The sequence below is a fragment of the Stenella coeruleoalba genome, assembly GCF_951394435.1.
Source record: "Stenella coeruleoalba genome assembly, chromosome: 16".
In the NCBI taxonomy this organism is placed as follows: Eukaryota; Metazoa; Chordata; class Mammalia; order Artiodactyla; family Delphinidae; genus Stenella; species Stenella coeruleoalba.
In genome coordinates, this window is record NC_137162.1 from 48283389 (window position 1) to 48308589 (window position 25201).

The 25201-nt window shown below is 38.8% G+C and overlaps 1 protein-coding gene across 4 annotated transcripts in view; it reads right to left on the minus strand.

Moving 5' to 3' along the window:
- BMPR1A (bone morphogenetic protein receptor type 1A) overlaps positions 1-25201 on the minus strand; it is a 140913-nt gene that overhangs the window by 33314 nt on the left and 82398 nt on the right. The window lies entirely within an intron of this gene.

Below are 25201 nucleotides of genomic sequence, written 5' to 3' on the forward strand. Positions count from 1 at the left end.
GTGCTCCTCAACAGGAGAAGCAACCACAATGAGAAGCCCCCGCACCACAATGAAGAGTAGCCCCTGCTCGCTGCAACTAGAGAAAGCCTGAGCACAGCAACAAAGACCCAAAACAAACCAGCCAAAAATAATAAATAAGTAAATTAATTAATTAAAACATAAAACAGTAAGCTACTCATAAAAAATTTTTCAATCCTAGTAGATGTGATAAATAAAAACAACTTGAATCTTTCTAATAAATAATGTATTCTATAGATAGAAGGCCGACCTAGAAAAACATTTAAATATGCAGCATGCTTCCTCATTAAAGCAAAAACATTAGAAATGTATCTTAAATGAAATTATTTACCTAAAATACTACAAATCTGAATTCATTAGGATAAAACTGAGCTTTTCATATGGATCACATGAAACATAACCTCCCCAATTAAGGTTTGGCAATTATAAGATAGTTAAAGAGGTAACAGAAAAAAAGGTTAGTTTGTGTAAAGATGAATATGATTCTGTTTCTTCTCTCATCCTGCTGGTTCAGGCAACTGATTTTACTGACGTCAGCCTGAATTATTCCTCAATGAAAATGATATTATTTATTTGTAACACAATTATCCTGGCATGATTTCTACCATAAATATCCCAAGCTTTCTATGTTAACTAAGAATTTTTCACTTTAACTAGCTCTCCAAAGGCACTTAAGAGTATTGAGGAAATAAGATATACAGTGAGATGTCATTTATATTGTACATTTTATATATGGCTTATTCTAAAATCTCTAATTTCTCTACTATGAAATTAATTTGATTTCCATCTACATAATGTTGAGAGAGTAAGATGTAAAGTCTAAAATTATTACAGAATAACATCTGTAATATGAGTTAACAGTATTTGAGAAAACTCACTTCTTGAAATTATGGGATACTTGTTCCAGGTTTCAAATTCAAAAGAAGTTTCCAGTATATTTCCAACATTGAACTCTCTCCTTATTTCTATTTGCCTATTAAATATCTCCACTAGGATTACATCCCACCTGTCCAAATCAAACTCACTAACTTTCCTTCTCATTGCTCTAGACCTGCCTCCTCCTCCTCCACTTGCTATCACAGAGGAGGGTGGTGTCATCCCTCCAGTCACCCGTGCCAAAAACCCTGGTATCATTTCTGCCTCTCTTCCTAGCTCTCACTCTCTCCCCATACCTTGACTCATTTATTCATTCACTCACTTATTCACCAACAGTGTTTTCTGAGTATGTATTATATATCAATGCAAGGGGCTAGAAATAAAAATATGAGTATGACAGATTCTACTTCAAGGGCCTCATATTCTTGGTCAGGAAACGGACTGCTATGACTGGTTCCATCTTTCAGTGTCACTGCTTCTTCATCAGTTTATTTAAGCTAATATGTGGTCCTGTCTCATTACAGGTACAACCAAGGCATCCTGCAGTACAGTCGATGAGACCCTAAGCACCTGCCACACTCACAGTCCCTTTCAGAGGAAAGGGATCATGTGTGATTCCTTCTACACAAACATCTGTGACTCTACCACTCTCCGCACAAGTTTAAATCCTGGATCTGCCTTAAATAAGTAACTTCACCTCTCTGGATGAGTTTCCTCATCTGTAGAACTGGAATTATATTAACTCACAATTATTTTGAGAACTACATGAGGTAATAGCTAACATATATTCACCTCTATGTGGCAGACCATTACAATGCTTTGAATATATTAATATTAATTTACAGAATCATCACAACCACCTTGTAAGATAGGCACAATTTATTATTTTAACTTTACAGATGAGGAAACTAAGGCAAGTGGAGTTTAAGGAATTTATCAAAGATCACACAGCTGGTAAGTGTCAGGGCCATAATTCTAATCAAGAGGATCTGATTCTCGAGCCCATGTGTTAACTGCTACCCTATGCTGCCTTGCTGGATATTTTACATACATTACATAATGTAAACTATACATTATAAAGTATTTAGAAAAGCCTGGTACAGAGTAGGTACTTAATAAAAGTTTCCTCCTCTCAGACATGTTTATAACATACTTGCCAACCTGGCACAGGAAGTAACAGGTGCTCTCCACGACAATCCCATCTGCAAGACATTTTTATACACTAAAAACCCTGCAACAACTTGTATGGAGAACAGCTATCAGCCAAGAGAAGGCTAAAGGTAAAATGGCTTCAAGTGCCTCATTTGTAATCTAACAATGGAAGCCCCTAATCTTTAAAAGAAAAATGTTAGGTTTTAGTTGACTACAAGCTCAATAAGCATCAGTGCTTATGACAATTCTAAGACGTGAAGGCAATCTAATCAAGCGTTGATAGAAGCACACTGCCATAATCAAAGAGGGTAACCATCTTACTTTATCCCACCTGGTCAGGCCTCAAATACTTTAGAGAAGAATGACAAGAATGCAAAGGATAGAGAAATGACTACACTTGAGATACAACTGAAAGGACCAGGGATCTTTGCTCACAGAGTATCAAAGGAATAAAGTGTGAATGTACCTCTGCCAAGGACATGACAGGCATGATGCAAACAAGACTAGACCAATTAAATGACTTATCAGATTCCCTCCAGCTCTGAATTCCTGAGTGAATAGTGTTCTCGCTATTGAATGTTAATTTATTTCCCAAATATTTATTAAGTGCCTATTATATACATGATTCTGTATGAGACACTGAGAATATAGTGAGAGAGCAAAACAGACTGAGCCTTCATGGAGTTCACAGTCAAATAAGATAATTAAGATATTTAGACATCAAACAAGACAATACAAATGATACGTGATCACAACTTGAGGTGAGTGCAAAAAAGAAAAGTGCCAGGTCCTTGAGGGACATGGGGAGTGACCTAATCTAATTCAGATAGAGTGTTCAAGGGAAGCAATGTAGAAAAGTGACATTTAAGGTGTAATCTGAAGAATAAAAGAGTTATTTAGTCAGGTAAAGACACGAGGTTGGGGAGGGGGCTTGTTCTAGGCGTAAGGAACAGCCTGCTCAAAGATCTTGAGGCAGAGAAGAGCAAAGGAGAACACAATGTTTCTGAAATGTTGAGAACAAGGGTTAATGTAGTGGAAGATGAGGTTGAAGAGACAGAAAAGTCAAGGACCAGGTCAGGCAAGATCATATGAAGGATTTGGGATTTAAATGTAAGTGGGATGGGAAGGCAATTATCTGGTTTCTCTGTAATGAACTGGAGGGGACAAAAGCAGAAGGAAACAGACCATTAAGAAGGATATTGTAGCAGTTTAGGAGAGGGACAATAGTGGTTAAGCTTAGGGTGGTGGTGGTACAGTGGATGGAGTCAAGATATATTTCACAGATTCAGTAGGCCTTGGTAATGGATTAAATGTGGGGGTAAGGGAGAGTGAGGGGGTCAAAAAAGATCCCTACATTTCCGGCATGAGCAATTACCGAAAATGGGGACAAATGGATTTTGAAAAAAGTGGGGAGAAGAGATCAATGGTTCAATTTTTAGACATTTGAAATTACTCAAAGGGAATGTCTAATGGGCATTTTTTTTTTTTTTTTTTTTGCGGTACGCGGGCCTCTGTTGTGGCCCCTCCCGTTGCGGAGCACAGGCTTCGGACGCGCAGGCACAGTGACCATGGCTCACGGGCCCAGCCGCTCCGCAGCATGTGGGATCTTCCCGGACCGGGGCACGAACCCGTGTCCCCTGCATCGGCAGGCGGACTCTCAACCACTGCGCCACCAGGGAGGCCCTGTCTAATGGGCATTTGGTTCTGAAACTTAAAGGAAACTTTTGAGACTGAAGATATAAATCTGTTATGTCAACAGCATAGAGATATTTAAAGCTACAGTTCTGTATGAGATGGCCTTCTAGAATGAAAAGAGAAGAAGGCACCAGAACACCAATGTTCATTTAAAAATTAGATTAATAAAAGCATTAACATCATATGTATTTACTTGGCATTCACTGATAAAAATAAGTTCATGGTCCAGGATCCATCATGTACAATATTAATATAGTATACATTACCACAGCTGGAATATAAACTAATATTCATAAGTGATATTTTCCACAGTTAAAAAAACCCCACCAATCTACCAAAAGATCATTACGGTGATCTAAAATATGTCCACAAATGCTCTGACACTATCTTCAAAAGGCGAAGCCTAATTTCCTCCCTTGAATTCCCACTGGACTTAATGACTCACTTCTAACAAAATAAAATAAGGTGGAAACGACGGTTTGTCTTCTGAAACTAGATCATAAAAGGCACTTCAGATTCCTCCTTGCTCACTCTTAGGGAAGCTAGCTGCCATGTCAATAAGGACACCCACGCAGCCTTATGAAGAGGCCCATGTGGCAAAGAACTCAGGCCTCCTGCCAACAGCCATGTGAGTGAGCCACCTTGGCCGTGGATCCATCGGTGCCAGGGAAGCTTTCCAGTAACTGTAGCTTCATAGACATCTTAACCACAATTTATGAGACTTTAAACTAGAACCATCCAACTAAGCCTCTGGTGGACTCCTGATGGTCAGAATGAGATGATAAATGCTGGATGTTTTAAGCTGCTAAGTTTTTTGGTAATCTGTTGGGCAGCAGTAGATAACATTCATTGCTGTAATAGAGTCAATTCCAAGAAATTTGTTGAAATAATAAAAGCCTAATCACTATAAGTTATTGCACAGTCAACCAAAAGACAGAAGTCTGGAAGGCATAGTCAAGTCAGAGTATAACAATACAAGTATAACATAAATAGGGAATTCCCTGGCAGTCCAGTGGTTAGGACTCCACGCTTTCACTGCCAAGGGCCCGGGTTCAATCCCTAGTAGGGGAACTAAGATCCCGCAAGATGCATGGTGTGGCCAAAAAAAAAAAAAAGTATAACATAAATAGTCACAATGCTCAAAGAACTAACTGGATAATACAACTAACATCTTTCTTTCAAAGGAGTAACCAGAGTATATTCTTTGTTTTTAAATTACCTCAATAAGTAAGGCTCATTTTTTTGTGGGGGAAAACCTGTCCCTAGTTCCACACTATACACGGTTACATTTGCCCTTTTAAACTATGGATTCCATAACGATGACATCACTTCTGTGTTCTAGGTAAAGGCACTTTTCATATAATATCCTGGCAAATTTAAGAAAGTTAAGTTCTGATGTCAGTCTATTGGTTTCAAAAATCAGCTCCAGTATTTATTTGCTATGTAATTTTGGGGAAGCTACGTAAGCTATCTAGGTCTTGGTTTCCTTAGCCACAAAATGGGAACAATATTACTAACCTAAATGAGTTAGCGCCTTGCATCTCGGTATTAAGCACTCAATAAATAACAGATGTTAGTTGTTATTGTTGTAACTGTTGTTATTCATAACAGAAGTACTGATGATTTCCCCTTTATTTGTCCTAGCATATTAACTATTTCTAAAATTATGATATAGCAAAAATAGTAACCTTATTTTGCAACCATTCTTGAAACTGAGTATTTTATAATTCTAACATCTGAAAATAAAAAATATTTTAAATTCCTAGAATAATTCACTGGAATTTTTATATGAAAATTAAAAATATCTGATCATGCAATGTTAAGAATATAAGGAAATGCAGACATTTGAAATGCCACATGATCAAAATTTTTAAATTTTAAATAGCTTTTAAAATTTCATATTTAAAAGCTATTATTAAGTAGTCCAAAAAGGCATCTAAATACATTTACTTTCCTTTGCTATATACACAGGTTGGTGGCTTCTTTTTCAGGATAATAAGACTACAACATTACTCAATAAAATATAAATTATTTTTAAATAAAAAAATTTAAAGCTTTGCAAACAGCAAGAAAGTTAAACCAATAGTTCAATCAGGATTTAAAAAAAAAAACAAAACAAAACAGGAAAAGGCTGAAGCCAGCTGAAAAAACAGACTAAAGTCATTCTTTCCTCTTCCCCTTAAGCCCCCCACCCTTAATTTTTACTTTCTAGTAGTGAGGTTTGGGAATTTTCAACAAGCTGGCTAACTGCCAACTCCATAAAGTAGTAAGGAGAAAACTCCCCCTTCCAGGGGTCCCTCCCCCTAGGCAGCTCCAGGCGCCTTGTCTGACAAGCTTTCTGAGGACTAGACTCACTGCAGACTTTCTGGCTCCACAGCCATTGTTTGCACGGCTGCTTTGCTCCTGATCCAGAGTTTGGATTAGCATAAGAATATTGTCTTTTCCCTTAACAAGCAACTCATCCATCCCCTCCCCATTTCTAACCTCCAACCCCATCAATTCCTAAACTAATATATACACATACAAATGGAGAAACACTACTCAGGTTATTTTTATATCAGTGTAAAAAAGGTCACCCAAATCTAAACATAAACCCTTAAAAAATAACATGCTTAAATAAATAGTTATGAGTGTATCTGTGGTAATACACAGGAATCTCACCAAAAAGCCTGCCTTGGAGTCCATGCTGTGAGAACTTGTGATGGGTGAGACATTCATAATGAGAACTTTTGTACAGTCTGAAAAAGGAGCTAAGAGAACCAACCATCTAGCTAAATTCTGACCTACAGTAGGGATGGGGAAGTTCCACTTCATAAAGACATTTCTAACTGTGATGCCTTCATCTACCCTGAGGTCACTAATTTCATCATCACCCTTGAAATTACCTTCTGACTAGACCTTCCTTTCCCCAATGCTCAATTATTTATTCAAAGCAAATTTAACAACTTTTAACCTCTGTATTTCTGCTCAATTGTCCTCTCTTCATTCAAAACCTTTCACTTTCCTTCAGTGCCAAGAAACTGTTCTCCCCAACACAAGTAAAATTCTTCCAGGAACAGAGAGGTAAGACAAACTAGTATGGCATTATTATAGTTGATGCACTTAGATGTTTTATATCCCTCAGTGGGGGCCTCAATATTAGATGCACAATAAATGCTTCTTTGTTTATGAACTATTTTAAAAAACAGGGGATAATCTATTTTCAAAACACCATTCAACTTTGTACTACAAATTCACTAACCTAGTTTCTCCAAAGCTTTTTTGTTTGTTTCATCTTATTAAACAAAAAAACCTCACAAATAATTAGAACTAGATTATGCTATATACCAATCTTTGGTACATCAGTGCTCAGAAGAAATTCTTAATGCCAGCAGTTAATTGAGGGGGTCTGGGTGTTATTCTTCTGTCTCTCCTCTGGAATAGCACAAATGACAAAAAAACAGGTAAAGTGAATCAGTAGTTGCAGAAATGCCTAGGAGGCAACAGAATTTGGTCATCCCTATAGGTATATTATGAGTAATGGTAAACAATACTGTCTTTGTTTCTGCACAATATTTTTATAGAGATAAAATCAGTATAATGTGGTTACTGAATAGTTCAGGGTCTAGCATAACACAGATCTAGGTCTTTTGTGCCAATTAAGTGAGAGAAAATCATATATAGTGTTTAGTGGCAACTTTATGTTAGCACATCACCATCTTAATAATTTGCAAGTTAGTTTCACATGCCTTATACCATACGTATATGACCCTTACAGTAAGTAAAATTATTCCTACTTTTACAGAGAAGAGACAGGTTCAGGAAGCTAAAGTGACCTGCTGAATTCTATACAGCTAGTAACTTGAAGCAAAAACTAAAACCCAGGTCTTTTATTCCCAAGTGCAGTGTTTTATCCAGTAAGTAAATCAAAAGGGAAATAGGAAGTTATTCTTTATTGAGCCACATAAGATTTTATTTCATCTTCACAACTCTGCAAGGAAAAAGTGAAGCTCAGCAAAGTTAAGAAACTTGCTCAAGTTCACACAACCAATAAGTAGCAAGTCTGCTGCTGAGAAAGCTCAAATTCCATTCACTATTGCATAGTCAGGAGCGACAGGTAATGAGAAAAAAATGGAAACTACTGTGCCCCTTATTACACTATTGCTTTTCAGCAAAAACAAAGCAATAACAAGCCCCCCCCCCCACGGCCCCCAAATAAAACCTAACCATTCTGCTTTGTGATGCTGACCTGGGATACCACTAACAAGTCTTTTACCAGCTGGTTCCTTGATAGGTTCTGCCAAAAGGGGAGGGAAGAAGGGACTTTCATCTTTCTGACTTTGTTTGTTGTTCCTGTCAAGAGTTATCTGAACTACAGCCTTTGCCATAGCAGCAGCAGTAGATTCCATTTCCAGCTTCCTTCCACACTCCCAGAACCAGCCTCATGGCCCCTGTTCAGACCCAACTGTGCCTACACCTCAGGGTCTGAGTGCCAGCGCCTCAAGACCCCAGAGCAGGTCCTCGGGAGCCGGCAGTAGCTGGGCTCTGAGCTCCCTCGACAGAGGACTGGGTCAGGGCTCCACAGGGGCACTCCTCCAAGCTTCTAGGTTCTGAAACCTCAGCCTCTTAAGGGTGGTATTTGCTTCCCACAATTAGTATTTCAGTTTAATCCCAGTGTTCCTTTAGCTTTTTCAATCCTCCAATACCTGTGTAGTCAACTCCCTACACCAAATTCTCTCTGTTAAAATAACCAGTGTGGTTTCAGCTTTCCTGACAGGGCCCTGATTGATACAAATACTTTCAGAAAACAGATCTCAGAGGGTAACTGACTGACTATATCCACACATACTACATAAACATTTTTTAATATATTCACTTCATCAAAGAGGTCTAACATTTCCTAAGTGCTTACAAAGTGTGTTTTAATATATATTCAAAGAGTATTCTAAGATATTCTGACTTTAGGAATGAATTCTTCTAGACTCAGTACCTATTTCACTTTTCCCACCACAAGTAATTTTAACCTATCAAAGTTAGAAATTTGTTCAAGATTGGGTGGTCTTTCTGTTCTAACCTATGTGACCCAAGTCAAAATGCTTGAAAGAGCACCAAAATTTGGCTATCAAAACATTTCTCTTTTCCTTAGCGATACATTTAATCAAAAACTTCTGGAATTAACTCAGTAAATCCCTGTGGCCAAAAAATTAATCCAAATGCTAAATCAATTTTTAAGGAGAATATATCTAACTTCTAGAACTGGGGGAAAAAAGTCAAAGCAGAACTTCAAGAATAACAAAAAACAAACCCATTTTTCACTCAGGAAACCAAATCAAAGTATATCTGTATTTATGTCCTCAATATGAAACACCCTTTCAAAAAGAGTCACAAGGTTCTGCAAGTTTGTACCTCCCTAAGAAGATATGGAAATATACAGGTGATTTTTCGGTTGGAACAATGACGGGGGTAGGACAGGACACACAGTGACCAGGGCCCAAAATGGAAAATGCAATGCAATGTGCAAGGACAATCCCTCAAAACAAAGAATTGTCTCAACCAAATGCCAATAGGGATCTCCTTGTGGAGAAACAACTATTCTTGACGAGAACGACCTATCAGATTCCATTTTGTTTTGGCCACGCCACAAGGCTTGCGGGATCTTAGTTCCCTGACCAGGGATCGAACCTTGGCCCTCAGCAGTGAAAGCACAGAGCCTTAACTGCTGGACTGTCAGGGAATTTCCTCTTACGTTCTAGATATTCAAAAAGCAATAGTGTTAGGCCTCTAAGAAGAAAAATTATCTTAATCAAACTAATGTCTGAATGCAACTTTACTTTTACTTTACTTTTTTTCCTTCTCATTTGACCACTTTACAAAAGGAATCATATTCTTGCTGTGTTAACCACAGTGCTTGTACAATGCAAAAGTAATTTAAAAATCAACCATTTTTCTCCACTTTTTTTCCTCTATCTACAACTTTAAAAAATTCATTGTACACAGGTTTCCCTGAAGCACCAGAAGTAGAGGCTCTGTCCTAGGCCAAGCTAATCAGCATATTCTATCTCCTATGCCACAATGAAAAGTTCAGGGGTGAGCCGTACTAACATGGTCTAAGGACTTCAGCTGGCCCTGCAGAGATAAAGTCACTCTTTCAGATTGAACATGAATAAGAAAATAGCTGCTGGCAGCTACTTTGGGACCAGAAGGGGAACCAGAGGCAGAGCTGGGAGAGTAAAAGAAGCCAGATCCTTGGAGCTACCAATGAGCTGCTCAAACAACCCTGCCTGACACCTGGATTGCTTAAGGACTTTTCAGTTAACAGCCAATAAATTCTCCTTATATTTTAGGTCAGAGAGAGATAATTTTTCTGATATAACCAAATATTAAAGGAAAAGGTACACTTGAGTATTCTGGGTTAGATCAGCATAAAATTAGTACTTCTGAGTAATGTCAAATATCTCAGAAAAAGATACTCAATAACACATATGCAACAACAAAAAAAAAGACTGGTACAAGATAGAATTACTTTTAAGATAGCTCAAATAGTATAAAAATTTACTTAATAATGTAATCAGCAGCTATATAATTTATCATTCCTGGTCTTCCTCCTCTTACCCCCTAAATCTGCTAGACCCTTGGTCTTTCTCACCATAACTAACAGCCCCTCTACTTCCAGTTTCCCAGGCCAAAAGTCTTGGAGTCATTCTGGGCAACTCCCTTCTTCCCTCTCATACTCCACAGGCTATGGTCAGCAAATCCTGTTGGTTCTACCTTCAAAATATATCCAGAACCTATGCATTTCTCACCACATCCACTATTATCTCTCTGGTCCAAGTCACTAACTAACCTTTTGCCTGGATTACTGAAAAAGCCTCCTAGAACTGGACTCTTTGCTTCTGCCCTTATCCACCTACAATATATTCTCAACACAGCAGCCAGAGTGGTGATAAAAAGCATATTAGATCACATCACTCCCCTTTTCAAAACCCTCCAATGGTTCTCCAGCTCACTCAGAGTAAAAGCTGAAATCTACCATGGCCAACAAGACTCCAACTCCTCTACTTCAGCAGCATGGGCCTCCTGGTTCCTCAAACATTTCAGGGATGGCCCTGCTGCAGGACCTCTGCAAGTTCCTCTGTCTATAATACTCCTCCCCAAGACATCTATCCATATGACTTGCTACCTGACCTCTTCCAAGTGCTTACTCAGTACCCCTTTCTTATTTAGTGTTCCTGCTCATCCTATTTAAAACTGTAATCCCATCCACATCGCTGGCACTCCCATCTTCCATCCCTGATATTTTTTTTTCTCTTTAGCACTTGTCACCTGTAATTTTACATATAATTTACTATTTGTTTTGTTTATTGCCTGCCACCTGCTCCAGAATGTATGCTCCGTAAGGGCAGGTGTATAAGTCTACTTTTTCACTCTGTATTTGTAGCACCTAGGATGGTGCTTGGCACATATTTGGTACTAAATAAATATTTGCTGAGGGAATGATTGAGTATAGCAGAAGGAATTAAAACGTTATGCCAATTCCTTTTACTTTCACATACAAATGAGACTTTCCCATAAGGGCTATGCTATGGATAAACTATGCCATTTCCTTTTCTCAACACAACTGAAATGATACAAAAACCACACTACTTCCTTTTGCTCACTTTGAGCCCTGACTTGTGTCAAGATCCAGTAAAAAAAACTTTTTTCCACTGTTTTCACTGGATATACTCAAGTTTGAGTATATGTGAGTAAATTAAAAGGTCTTGAGTATGTCTTGAGACTCAATGTCTTGAGTATATTTGAGTAAATTAAAAGGTCTTTAAGAAAGACATGTATCAGTAAACATTATTTCCCAAGACCTAAAATATTGCTTAAGGCAAACAATGGCTTGGGTTATATTCTGACAGTACCACATAGTTACAGCAAGTTAAATAATTGTGGAAATAACCACAGACAAAAAGAAAATACAGTCCTTTGGTACAAACAATGTGGTCTGACAAAGGGAACTTCAAAGCACTATCTAAACTCAACTGTAATCTTTCAATTAAGTAAAGGTTCAAAGGTAGTATTTATATGTAAATTGTAAGTAACCAAAGGCCCTGAATAAGACCAGAGGGTGTTAAAATCAGATTGTTAACAGTTCTGCCCTGACAAGCATGAACCACAAACTATAGGAAACGAAACCCTGCAAACCTATAGGTCTGAGAAACAACACTCAAGATGACAAATTCGGGCTTATTAATGTGAAGAGCTTGGAAATCCAGAAAGAGTTTTCCCCGTTTTGGATGAAACATCTCCATTTTATTTTCTTTACTCTGTCACAACATGTCTTAGGTTAGAATGTGCTGGTTTAGAGTGTTTTCATGAAGAAATTCTGTGGCAGACTTGACATTAACTTGTCCTTTTTTCCCTTTTAGTATCTTTCTTTCAGCTCCTAGTTTAAATACTTATCAACTTATATTTTTATTAAATATAAAAATATTTTTATTAAATATAAAACTTATATTTTTATTAAATACTTATCAACTTATATTTTTATTAGATATAAAAATATACTGTGTTAAGTAACACAGTCTTAGAGTCAGGAGACCTAGGATTCAGTTGCAAATTCTGCCTAATTGGCTAGCTGACCTTGGCCCACTCACTTCCCTCTCCAGGCCTTAGTTTCCTCATCTGTAAAATAAATAATACTATGAAGACTTCTACCTCTCATATCCTATGAGTCTATGAACTACACTCCTGAATATAGTGCCTCAAAGACTTCACCTAATTATATAGGTACTGAGTAAAGCAGGGCAAATACCACTGAAGCGCCACCCTTTCCCTGGTTCTGAGGGAACCACTATTCTGATTATGGTATTTAACACTCATGTCTTTACATGCTTTTATACTATATGTGGTATATATCCCAAATAATATTGTTTTGCATACTGTTAAATTTGCTATAGATGTATAAAAATTGTATCTTCCTATATGTATATTTTTATAATTTGCTTATTTTTCACTCAACTTGTGATTACCATCATAGATACATATAGTTCCTTTTAATTCGTTTTCATTGTTATATAGTATTCCATTTTATGATTATTTTATACCTGTATTTATCCATTCTTATGTTGATGGACATTTTAGGTTGTTCCTAGGTTTTGGTATTATGAGCAATGCTGCAATAAATAAACTTGAATAGATGCTTTTGTTATTGTTGTTTGGGTAAATAATTCTGAAGGATAGATTTCTAGAAGTGGGATTCTGGGTCTGATAGTACTTTTGGTAGATATTTTGGTAACCCCCTCTGGGACTGTACCATTTTGTACTTCCAAGTGTACAACACTGATACAAGGACAATTTTAAAATACTGCTGAAGGATACAGAATAAACTTTAACACATGGAAAAACATACCACATTATGTATAGAAAACTTCAAGATCATGTACATCAACTGTTCCTAAATTAACTATAAACTTAATGATATTCTTTATCACATTACAGTTCCCTTCTATTCTTCATTTGCTAATAAGAGTTTTCATCATAAATGGGGTTGAATTACATCACGTACTTTTTCTCCATCTATTGATATAATCACAGTGGCTTCCTCCTTCAATGTGTTAATGTATAAATTAATTAGTAATAATCCGTATTAAGAGCTCTCTTTGTTTTTAAGATTTTTTTTTGATGTAGACCATTTTTAAAGTCTTTATTGAATTTGTTACAATATTGCTTCTGTTTTATGTTTTGGTTTTTTTGGCTGCAAGGCATGTGGGATCTTAGCTCCCCAACCAGAGATCGAACCCGCATTCCCTGCATTGGAAGGCAAAATCTTACCCACTGGACCGCCAGGGAAGTCCCTGAGAGCTCTCTCAAAGAGTAAGCTATCTGTGGTAGCTGTAAAATATGTCCACAAATTCTTTCATTTTCCTCTTTTCAAGAGGTGGAACCTAATTACTTTGAGAGTGGGCCAGACTGAGAGATTCCTTCCTAACAAACGGAATAAAGTGAAAGTGACAAAGTATGACTTCTGAGACTAGGTCTTGAAAGGTAATGCAGCTTTCTCCTTGCTCTCTTTCTTGGATATCTATTCTGGGGAAACCCAGCTGCCATGGTGTTAGTATGTTCAAGGAATCTGTGGAGAGGCTCATACGGTGAGGAACAGAGGCCTCCTGCCAACTGCCATGAGAATGTGTCATCTTGGAAGTGGATTCTCCTCCAGTCAAGCTTTTAAATGAATGTAGCCCCTGTTGACAAAACTACAATCTCACAAAATATCCTGAATCAAAACCACCCCGTAAATTGCTCCTGAATTTCTGTAAGTTAATTTAAGCTTTCATTATTTCAAGTCCTTACGTTTTGGAATGAATTGTTATGCAGCAACAATAACTAACACATTAACATCCTCGGATTTCTGGGATAAATTCTGTTTTGTCATCGTTAAATAAATATTTTGTCTGGTCTCTGTGCCTGGCTCCTGGGTGACAGAAGTGTCTTTGTTATTCACAAGCCTCATGGACCACACCTGAGTTTATGCTAATGAATGACTCAGGATGGGGGATGGTCACCAAAATGACCAGTGATATGATTAGAAGAGGGTTTGGGGGCTTCCCTGGTGGCACAGTGGTTGAGAGTCCGCCTGCCAATGCAGGGTACAAGGGTTCGTGCCCCAGTCCGGGAGGATCCCACATGCCGCGGAGCGGCTGGGCCCATGAGCCATGGCCGCTGAGCCTGTGCTTCCAGAGCCTGTGCTCCGCAGTGGGAGAGGCCACAACAGTGAGAGGCCCTGGTACGGCAAAAAAAAAAAAAAAAAAAAAAAAAAAAAAAGGTTTGGGGCTTGAAGCCAGCCCAGCCTCCAGGGAGTATGGATAGGGAGGGCAGAAGATTGAGTTCAGTCACGTGGCCAATTATTCAATCATGCCTACATAATGAAACTCCAGTAAGAACTGAACACCATGTCTCAGATAAGCTTCCTAGGACAACAGACCCTAATTCCAGGGGAAGAGGGCATGGAAGCTCCACAGTTGGAAGCCTCCCTGGCCTCACCCTGTGTGTCTTTCATTTGGCTGGTCCCAATCTGTATCCTTTATATTGATAAAACTATCATAAGTATACCACTTGGGACTTCCCTAGTGGCACAGTGGTTAAGAATCCATCTGCCAATGCAGGGGACATGGGTTCAAGCCCTGGTCCAGGGAGATCCCATATGCCTCGGAGCAACTAAGCCCGTGCACCACAACTACTGAGCCTGCGCTCTAGAGCCCACGAGCCACAACTACTGAGCCCGCGTGCCACAACTACTGAGCCCGCGTGCCACAACTACTGAGCCCGCGTGCCACAACTACTGAAGCCCATGCACCTAGAGCCTGTGCTCTGCAACAAGAGAAGCCACGGCAACATGAAGCCCGCGCACTGCAAAAGAGAGTAGCTCCTGCTCACCACAACTAGAGAAGGCCTGCACGCAGCTTTCTCTAGAAAGACCCAACGCAGCCAAATATAAATAAATAAAATAAATTTATTTTAAAAAATAAGTCTACCACTTTCTTAAATTCTGTGAGTCATATAAATGAATTTTCAAATGTGGGGGGCGGTCACGGGAATCCTCCTGGATTTGTAGCCAGTTAGTCAGAAGTGTGAGTAGCCTGGGGACCTCCAAACTTGTGACTGGCATCTCAAGTGAGGGCAGTCTTGTTGGGGACTGTGCCCTTAAAACTGTGGAGTCTGACACTAACAGTGGGTAGGCAGTGTCAGAACTGTATTGCAGTACTGTAGACATGATCTCATTTAGATACACCACTGGATTTGTTTTGCTAACAATTTTGTTAGGTTTTACATCTATGTTCATAAGAAAGACTGACCTATAATTTTTTTCTCATATTATCCATGTCTGGTTTCGGTATCAAGGTTATACTACTCACGCAGAATAAGCTGAGGAACTTTCCTGATTTTGCTATTCTCTCAAACAGTCTTTGTATATCTGGACATATCTACCACTTGAATAGTTTCATAGAACTCACCTTTAAAATCATCTGAGCCAAGGGCTTATCTGTGAGTATATGGGAGGAAGCAGATCTTTCACTAAAAATTAAAATTCTCTAATAATTACAGAAATATCTAGGTTTTTTATTTCACCTTAATCAATTTTATTGTCACGTTTTAAAAATTGTTGTTTTATTTAAATTGTAAAATGTAGGAGTTGCCTGGTGGCACAGTGGTTAAGAATCCTCCTGCCAATCCAGGGGACATGGGTTCAAGCCCTGGTCTGGGGAGATCCCACATGCCACAGAGCAACTAAGCCCATGTGCCACAACTACTGAGCCTGTGCTCTAGAGCCTGCTAGCCACAACTACTGAGCCCGCATGCTGCAACTACTGAAGCCCGTGTACCTAGAGCCCGTGCTCTGCAAGAAGAGAAGCCACTGCACTGAGAAGCCCGTGCACCGCAACAAAGAGTAGCCCCCGCTCACCACAACTACAGAAAGGCTGCACTCAGCAACAAAGACCCAATGCAGCCATAAATAAATAAATTTTAAAAAAAGTATAGGCATAAACTTATTCAAGGTATCTTTTATTTTTAAAAAATCTCTGCTATATCTGAAGTTATGTCCTCCTTTCCATTCCCAATACTACTTGTGCTTTCTGGGTTTTTCTTGATCAGTTATTCAAATCGTTTGTCTGTTTTATCAGCCTTTTCAAGAAACCAACTTTTGGCTATGTTAACTCTCTCCATCGTATCTTAAAAAAACAAAACAAAACAAAACAAACTTTTCCAATTAGCCCCAATTCTATCACTTATTAACTAGAAGTGTAGATAAGTTTTTCTCTGTGCCTCAGTTTTCCCATCTGTAAAGTGGGAATAATAAGAGTACCTACCTCACAGGGTTGTTGCAAAGATTAAATGAAATAATCCTTGTAAAGCACATGGAACAGTGCCTGGTAAATATAACAAGTGCTCTACAAGTGTTAGCTTTTATTTTTATCACCTATTTTACTTCACTTGAATTTATTCTGTTGTTCTTTTCCTAATTTAAATTAGGTGCTTATCTTATTAATATTTTTAATCTTTTAATATGAGTATGTAAGGCTTCAACATGTCACACAAGTTTAATAAGTCCTAATTTTCTTTATTGTTTAGTTCTAGGTGTTTTCTGACTTGCATTATCATTTTATTTTTGACCTGTGGGATTTACGGAGGTAGGTTTTTAAATTTCCAAATGTGTGCCTGTATATACTGTTTGTTACTCAGTTTTAACTTAAGTGTATGCTGACAAAAAGTATGGCTGATATGATCATTTGAACTGTGTAAGAACTTGCTGTACAGCCTAGTACATGATCACTTTTAATAAAATGCTAACTTCTAAACCAAACCTAACTTCTAAAACTAAATGACCTTGGCATGCTCTCTGCTTAAAAAAATCTATAAATATTCTCATTTCATAGGATGGAATTACCAAGACATAAGAAGAATTGTTATGATCTGGCCTCCGCCAGGCTTTCTAACACCATCTTCCCATTCACTCCTCATACCTTTACAATGATCCAACTACGCTGAAATCACCGAAGCCTCTATATTTACAGGCATCCCTTTTAGACTCCCATCCTTTGCACATCCTTTTTGTTCTTCCCTTTGTTTCTCACCAAGTGAACTACAGTTCACTCTTCAGACTTGATCTATGCATCATCTGTGTAAGCAATCCCTGACCCCTACATATCAGGTTGAGTGAGCTGGCCCATCTCTGTACTTCTAGTGTACCCAGAACATGAACCATAGCTGCGCCTTAGCTCTTGACTAACACTCATTCATAAAGTATTTATTAATTACTTGGTATGTGCATCACACTTATACAACAGTCAATGAAACAGACGTGATCCCTCCTCTCATAACGCTTATTTAGTCAGGTGATTCTTTTGACTTATCTTGCAGCACTTGTAGCCTCTATTTTCTAGCATGTTACTAAGCAAAACAATAAATGTTCAATAGGTGAATGAAATGAATAAAAATAATATTAATATCTTAAGGGAAACATAACTGGGGAGTTAAGTCAACTATAAAATCATATAATAAACTCTAATAGTTCTTTGTAAGTATACTAACATCCACAAATGTATCTCCAAACCTTACAGTTATAGCCAGCTACTACTAGCCCAACAATCCAAGTACTAGCTCAATAACTTTGCTCCCCAAATCACCACCCCTCTGGTGATTTCTAGATGTTAGAGAAAAGAAATTTATATCCAAGTCATGAAACGGGGAACCTTAGTATATGCAAAAGCCCTTTCCCCCCAAATATTTCTGCCTTATTTCATATTTTGAATGATCTTTGCTCTAAGTTTATTAGTTTTTTCTTATAATACTGTTTTTTATACTATGAAGTAAGAATTCTAACATGTTATACATACTTGACATGTACTAACTCATTTAATCCTCACACTAACTATATAAGGCAAGTATTCTCATTATGCATAATTTTATAAAAATAAATCCCCCAAATCAATAACCTGTAATGTAAAGGTCGGTGAGGTGCAAATGGGGTGGAGGGGACTGTGGTAAGGAGGGCAGTGGGGTGAGGGTAGTGAAGAGGGCTTTAGGTTTCGGTGCATACTGTCAAAATTGATTGCAAGAACTTATTCATGCCTCATTTATGTAGTCTTTTTAAAATTAAAAAAAATTGTTCTGCAAAGAGACAATTAAGCCTCCTCTAGCCCTTAACCCACAAAAAAATGGACGGGAGGGAGGAAAGGAAGAAAGGACGAACAGGTAGGAAGTAGGTGAGTTGAGAAGTTAAACTAGAATTTCTATCTGAGACACCCAGAAAGAAACTATTGAAAATATAAGATAGTAGAACAGGAGAGAAGTATTAGGATGGAGGATAAAGACAGGAATTGAAATGTCACTATAGATTATGAAAAGATGCTACTGGAAATCTTGTGGCACGCTCTTCCTACAGTACCATATGCAGTTGCAATAACACAAACCACCACCAGAATCTAAAAGCATCCAAACTGGAGAATGATCAAATAAGTAAGCAAGGAGAATACCCACCAAACTTAAATTAAGAAAAGAATAAAGATATCTGAGTTATGAGGAGGTAGTCTGAATTGAAGAGAATGGGAATAGACTTTCTCTGTCTCCCTTTCAGGAGTAGCACAATAACCAAAGAGCCTGAGAGGCCTGTAGGATGTTTCTGAGACCATAAGTTCTAGGTTTCTCTACAGAAGACAGTAGGTGTGGGAATACATTTTCAATGGAGTCCAAGGAGAGACCAATAGGAAAGATGAAGCTCATCTTCAAGCCTGGCACTATAACTGCGTTCTGCAATGCTGGACCCTCAAAAGGCTGCTCCAGCTAACAGATCTCAGCAGACGTAGAAGCAACTCTCATCTGCCACACTGCTAACAGATCTTGCAGTCGGGAGGGCCTGAGGACTGCTCCCAGAGCTTCAAGAAATGGGCAACAATTTGTCGGCCCCCTTGTTATCAGTCCACAGGACAGAAACAACTCTGACTTTCGTGCCTATTGGTTTGCCACTGAATAATAGATCCTATAGCCAGAACTAAATGAGTGCTTAGGGAACCCAGAGCCCCGGAATGGGCATAAAAAAATACAGTTCATTTAAAGGGAATTCAGCAAACGGAGGGAAGGCTAAGTTGAAAATCAGAACAGCGGCTTCTAGTTAAACGGAACTATTAGCAAAGATTGAGTGACAGTGAATATCCAAGACAGTGTTAGTTGTACCAGTGGAGAAGAAACTCATGGATGTCAAAATAAAGGATCTGCCAAACTGGATACTGACGCAAGATTTCACCCCCAAAGGCACCATCAGAGCGTTTCAAAGAGGTTACTACCAGTATGACAACAAGTATGTCAATATAAACAAAGGGAGCACCCTTGGGGTTTCTATGGTGCTGGAAGCTGACGTGCTTTTCAACTACTGCGTTTCTTACAAGGAACTCAAACATGAACAGCTACGCAAGAACCACTGATGAGGGTCCCACGTGAAGGGTGCTCTCTGCAGTCCTTACCATGACCATCTTTGCCCTGAACCTCTCTTTGAAGAACTTGATCTTTGCTGAATCCTATTACACCCTGAGAATTAATGCCCAATGAAAGATGACTGGTACATTTTTTAAATTTTTTAAATTAAAAAAAAGAAGACACTGGGTGACTCAGAAGGCTGCCAGTTTTGATTAGGATCTAGAGGAGAAGAGGCTCTCAGCAGATCAAGCTCTGATGCAAGCTGCCCTGATGCTCAGATGCAAAGGTATTAGAGACATCTGTGGTAAACGGACGCCATGTCAATTCTCTGGCAAGTTCCAGTAGGAGAGTTGCAGCACAGCCCTCCAGATTTTCTGAAGCAAGCACATAACTTCTACAACACTGCATGAAAAGTGTAGCTCCTGGCATGATATTGGGCCCTAGCAGAGTTCCCAACCATGAAACATTAAGGTTTAGTGACCAGAGCTACCCATCATGATCCACCAAGTCACAAGGTTAGGCACAGCACCAATCCACTGTGTGATGTAATAGGACCTAGGCAGGTCCAGAAGGCACTACTAAACTACAAGAGGTGGCCCAGAGCTTCATGTCACCTACCTCTACCATATTGGTATCTTTACTTCTGCTCACAGCAATGACTTTATGGTAGGTTACTGGTGGTCAATGACAAACAAACAAACAAACAAACAAAAACACCTGGGGCCTGGTTAACAGAAACAAATAAAAAATGGATTACTACTGCTCTACAGCCCTATTTGGATGGCTCTGAAAGACAATGATGAGGTAGAAATTCTCTCAGTGGGTACGGCGCAGGGAGAAGTGACCAGAGAAGGGAAAACATGGACTCCCTGGGAGTGGCAAATGGTATGGCTGACTGGTTAGGGGGATAGAAGGGGCAAAACTGGAAAATAAGAGGGACTTCCCTGGTGGCGCAGTGGTTGAGAGTCTGCCTGCCGATGCAGGGGACACAGGTTTGTGCCCTGGTCCGGGAGGATCCCACATGCTGCGGAGCGGCTGGGCCCGTGAGCCATGGCTGCTGAACCTGTGCGTCCGGAGCCTGTGCTCCGCAACGGGAGAGGCCACAACAGTGAGAGGCCCACATACCACAAAAACAAAAACAAACAAACAAAAAAAAACAAAAAACACTGGAAAATAAGAGAAAGAATTTGGAGAAGAGGCATGTTGATGGTTCTGTGGGAGTTGGCACAAAGTGCCAATCTTCTATGTCTTATGTTATTGCCCACCACAAAGCACCAAGAGGGAAGGTGCATTGAACTGCATCCCAACTACAGATGGAGTGACTTGTCAGTGGACATCAGCCAGCTTCTGCTCTCGACCACCTCAATGCTTAAGCAATAGGGCTGTGAATGGAGGAGCCCTCGTGACAGAAAGGAAGGCTTTACAAAGGCCCAGCAGCATGGTTTCCTTCTCATGAAGGTGACCTAATTACTGCTGCTGTGGAATGCCAACTAACACATGCAGGTGCAGAACTGACACTGACTCCAGATGTGGGTTTGCCTTTCCTGCCCACAATATACCCATGGACAGCACCACTATCCCACAGATTACAGGATCAATTATGGCCTCAGGACCAGCTGCAGTAGAGGGACTACAGCATGTTCCCCTAACCCTCCTGTTTTAGAGACTGCTTTTAGCAATTACAACCAGCCACCACTCTGAAGGGTCAGTGACAGAGTGGACTTAACAGAACACGAGGTAATCTGCATAATAAAAGGGGTGGCAGACACTTGCAGTGCTCAGATCTATGCACTGTCCAACAGCATCTGACATCAAGTGTGAGCCAAGGCACTGCTCTGTTTTGCTCCTCAGGGCTTCCTCCAAACCCAAAGACGACTGCTCAGCAGTATACAGGCACAAACTACACAGTGCTAGAGTTAGAGCTCCAGGAGCCATCCTCAATTAACAGAAGATGAAAGTCAGTGGATAAATGTCCCAAGTTCCTGTCCGTCCTTTGGTGGGACAATGCTGAGGTGCATTCAGAAGGTACCCAAGGAAATTGAATCCCAGTTGCTCACAGTGATAACTAGCTCATGAACAAATTTTATGTAACTTTACTTTCTTCTCTCTCTCACTTTTCCCATTCTCTCATTTCTGCTTCTCTAGATCATCTCCCAAATAAACTACCCAAGCCATAAATCCCTTTCTCAGGCTCTACTTTCAAAGAAACCCAAACTAAGACGTGGTGCAGTTCGAACTCAAACTGAAGAAACTTTGCTCCACTGCCTGTGCTTTGAAGAAGAGTGTGTTGCCTCTAAGTAGAAGAATGTAGTGCAGTACACTATGGGAAACTAAACATAAGTTAGAAGCAACGAGTAAGAATGTACACAGCAACATGAAGAGATATAACTTTCTGGTGCTAAAGAAAATAGTGGGGAAAAAAAAGGGCAGAATATCTGTAACAAAGCCTAATTAAGTCAATTAAACACATACACACCAACAACACTATGTTTTATAAAGATACATTCACTCAAAGATATAGAGCAAACAAATTAGAATGGTTTCCTATGGCAGAAGGAAAGGAAAATGGGAGTGGAAGTCAAGAATAAAGAAGACAAAATAAAATATATCAACTCAAGGGCCTTGTAAAGAACAAAGATAGTAATTTTACTGCCATAAATTGAAGGTATGATTAACTCTAATTTCTGAACCAGAATTCAAAACAGAGAGAAAATAAAGGTGAACATAATTGTCACTATGTTAAATATTACTTGTCACAATAAATATATAAGTGGAAAAGTTTACAGATTCATCTGTGTGCCACCTAAAATCATTCTGAATATTACCAGTGATACACACTCAACACTCTGGGAAACACTGTTGTGACTATCCTGAGATAAGAATGATAGAGGAGGGCTTCCCTGGTGGCGCGGTGGTTGGGAGTCCGCCTGCCAATGCAGGGGACACGGGTTCGTGCCCCGGTCCGGGAAGATCCCACGTGCCGCGGAGCGGCTGGGCCCGTGAGCCATGGCCGCTGAGCCTGTGCGTCCGGAGCCTGTGCTCCGCAGCGGGAGAGGCCACAGCAGTGAGAGGCCCGCGTACCGCAAAAAAAAAAAAGAATGATAGAGGAATCTTAAAATATATATACATATATATTTATACACATACATACATACACAATATATATAGTATAAATATTAATTAATTTGAGGGCTTAACCAAATTTATGTTAGAGAGGAAATAACTTGAAAATATAGTTTAATCATAAAGCCTTTTCTTAATGTGATGTTTCCTTCCTCAATAACGTGATGTTTTCCAATTTTACACAATGCGTAATTACAAAACAAATAGTGACTACTTTATTTTCAACATACAGTGTTGAAATATTTCTGAATATGGCAAAGCCCTAAATCAATCATCAATTAAGAGTTGAAAAGAACTTTAATAAAAGCATTAAAAGTAGTTAGTTTTATAAGGTAGTATTACCTCACTATAAGGTATTTCTCTAAGGACGTTATCATACTAATGTTTATTTGTTAAAGTGGAATCATCAAATTCTGCTTAATGAGCGTCTTCACAGGTCTCCATTCATTTAGCAATAATTCTATTAAATGAGATACCATCTTTCAGTAAGTGTCAGAATTATACCTGCAGAAATACTTTAAACATTCTTAAATTTTACTAAATCTTATATAGCATTTAAAATAATAACGAAAGAGATAAATGAGCAGAATAGTATTTATTTCTCTAAAAACTACTCTTCTAAAGAGACAATACTTTGCTTTTTTCACAATACCTCCTTTTCAGTATGCTAAGGCTTGAACAACAATGTGCAAAAATATTTGTTGTATGTAAACAAATGAGGAGACCAACAATACAGCAGAACATCAATTTTAGTGTTTCTTTAAACTTAGAAAACTTGGATTTAACTAGATTTGAAGAATTACTTATGTTTGCTATTAACGATGCCCAATATTATCCCTGCTTTCCAGATAAAAAATGTGGGCATCATCATCTCTTTTCAACATCTAGTCACAAATCAGTGTCCCTTCTTCCTTCACAACATACCCTACTCCATTTAGTCCTTCTTTTCTATTTCCACTATCACCACTCTGACTGAATTCTGATTACCTCATGCCTAACTACTCCTACAGCCTTCCAAGATCCCTGACTCCTCATTCCATTTCTCTAATGATGTTTGTTCATACATCACTGCTAGAGTAATTCCCCTAAAATATAGTTTTCTCTATGTCATACTTCCTACCCTCTCCAAGATCTCTTCTACACTCCTATGGAAATATCCATTTTCTATCAATCAGCTTTTCCAGAAACATCTTTTGATTCTTTCTTTACCTACCAAATTCTACTCATCTTTCAAAGCCCAGATCAAATAACCTCTTCTATGTTCTATCTGTACTTCTCAGTGCTACAGAACTCTGACTGGAAGTAATAAATGACTCCTTTGACATTTATCACTTTCACCTGGCGATGCTGGTTATCATTACTTGTATTACTTATATACATACTTTACTGATATGACTATAAGCAGAGGTTGGGGACCATGTTTTTTATTTTCTGATTCCTCCTTTGTGACTTGTTGTTACATAATTTAGGAGGGACCCAAAAAAGTAATATTCTGAAGGACAAAAATAAGTGCTCTGGGACCTTAAACTAGATAGAGGGAAAAACATGCCTAGAGAAAAAATAATATGAGCAGAAGGGAGAAAAAACAGGACAATTTCAAATCATCGGCTGAAGAGCATCATACATGCAAGGGGTATAGAAGAAGAAAATTAAACATTTGCTAAATAATCAATGCTTAAAGTTTTTCATAATTTCAGGTAAGTTGATCCCTACCTTGATCAAGATTCTCATTACTTGCTTGCAACAATTAAGAGTATCCTAATTGTCTCTCTGCTTTTGGTATCTCCCCCTTCCAAACTATCATTCACATCACTGCCATGTTAATTGTAATAAAACAAGATTATGATGCAAAATACCTCTGTTAAAATTTTTCAGAGACTGCCAACTACTCACAAAATGAAGTCTAAACTCCTTATCATGGCATCCAGAGTTCTTCACAAACAAGCTCTCTTCCAGCCTTGTCCCTCAAACCCTCTCTCCCGTCCTGAATTCAAACCATACAAAATGATTTCTTCTGTCTTTTGCACACTCTATACATTTCAAGTTTCCCCTGCTTACACTGGGCTCTATGCATGAAATTCTATTGCCTCCAAATTACACTCAGCAATCTTCTACTTATCCTTTAAAACTCTACTCAAATGCCATTCCCTATGTGAAGCCTCCCTGACAATTCTCGCCTCTAACAATGTTGGTGGAGCCTTTCTAGATGATACCAATACACTTTTCCAATTTCATATAGCACTTTTCAAGTTGCACTCGCATTAACTCTTTGTATACTCATCTCTAAACGGATTATTTTTTGAGAGTAAAGTAAGGAACTCATTTTACCGAATGTTGCATATTCTCGGCACCTAACACAGTACCTGCAGTAGAGTAGGTGTTTAGTTAAGTGTTTAAAGGG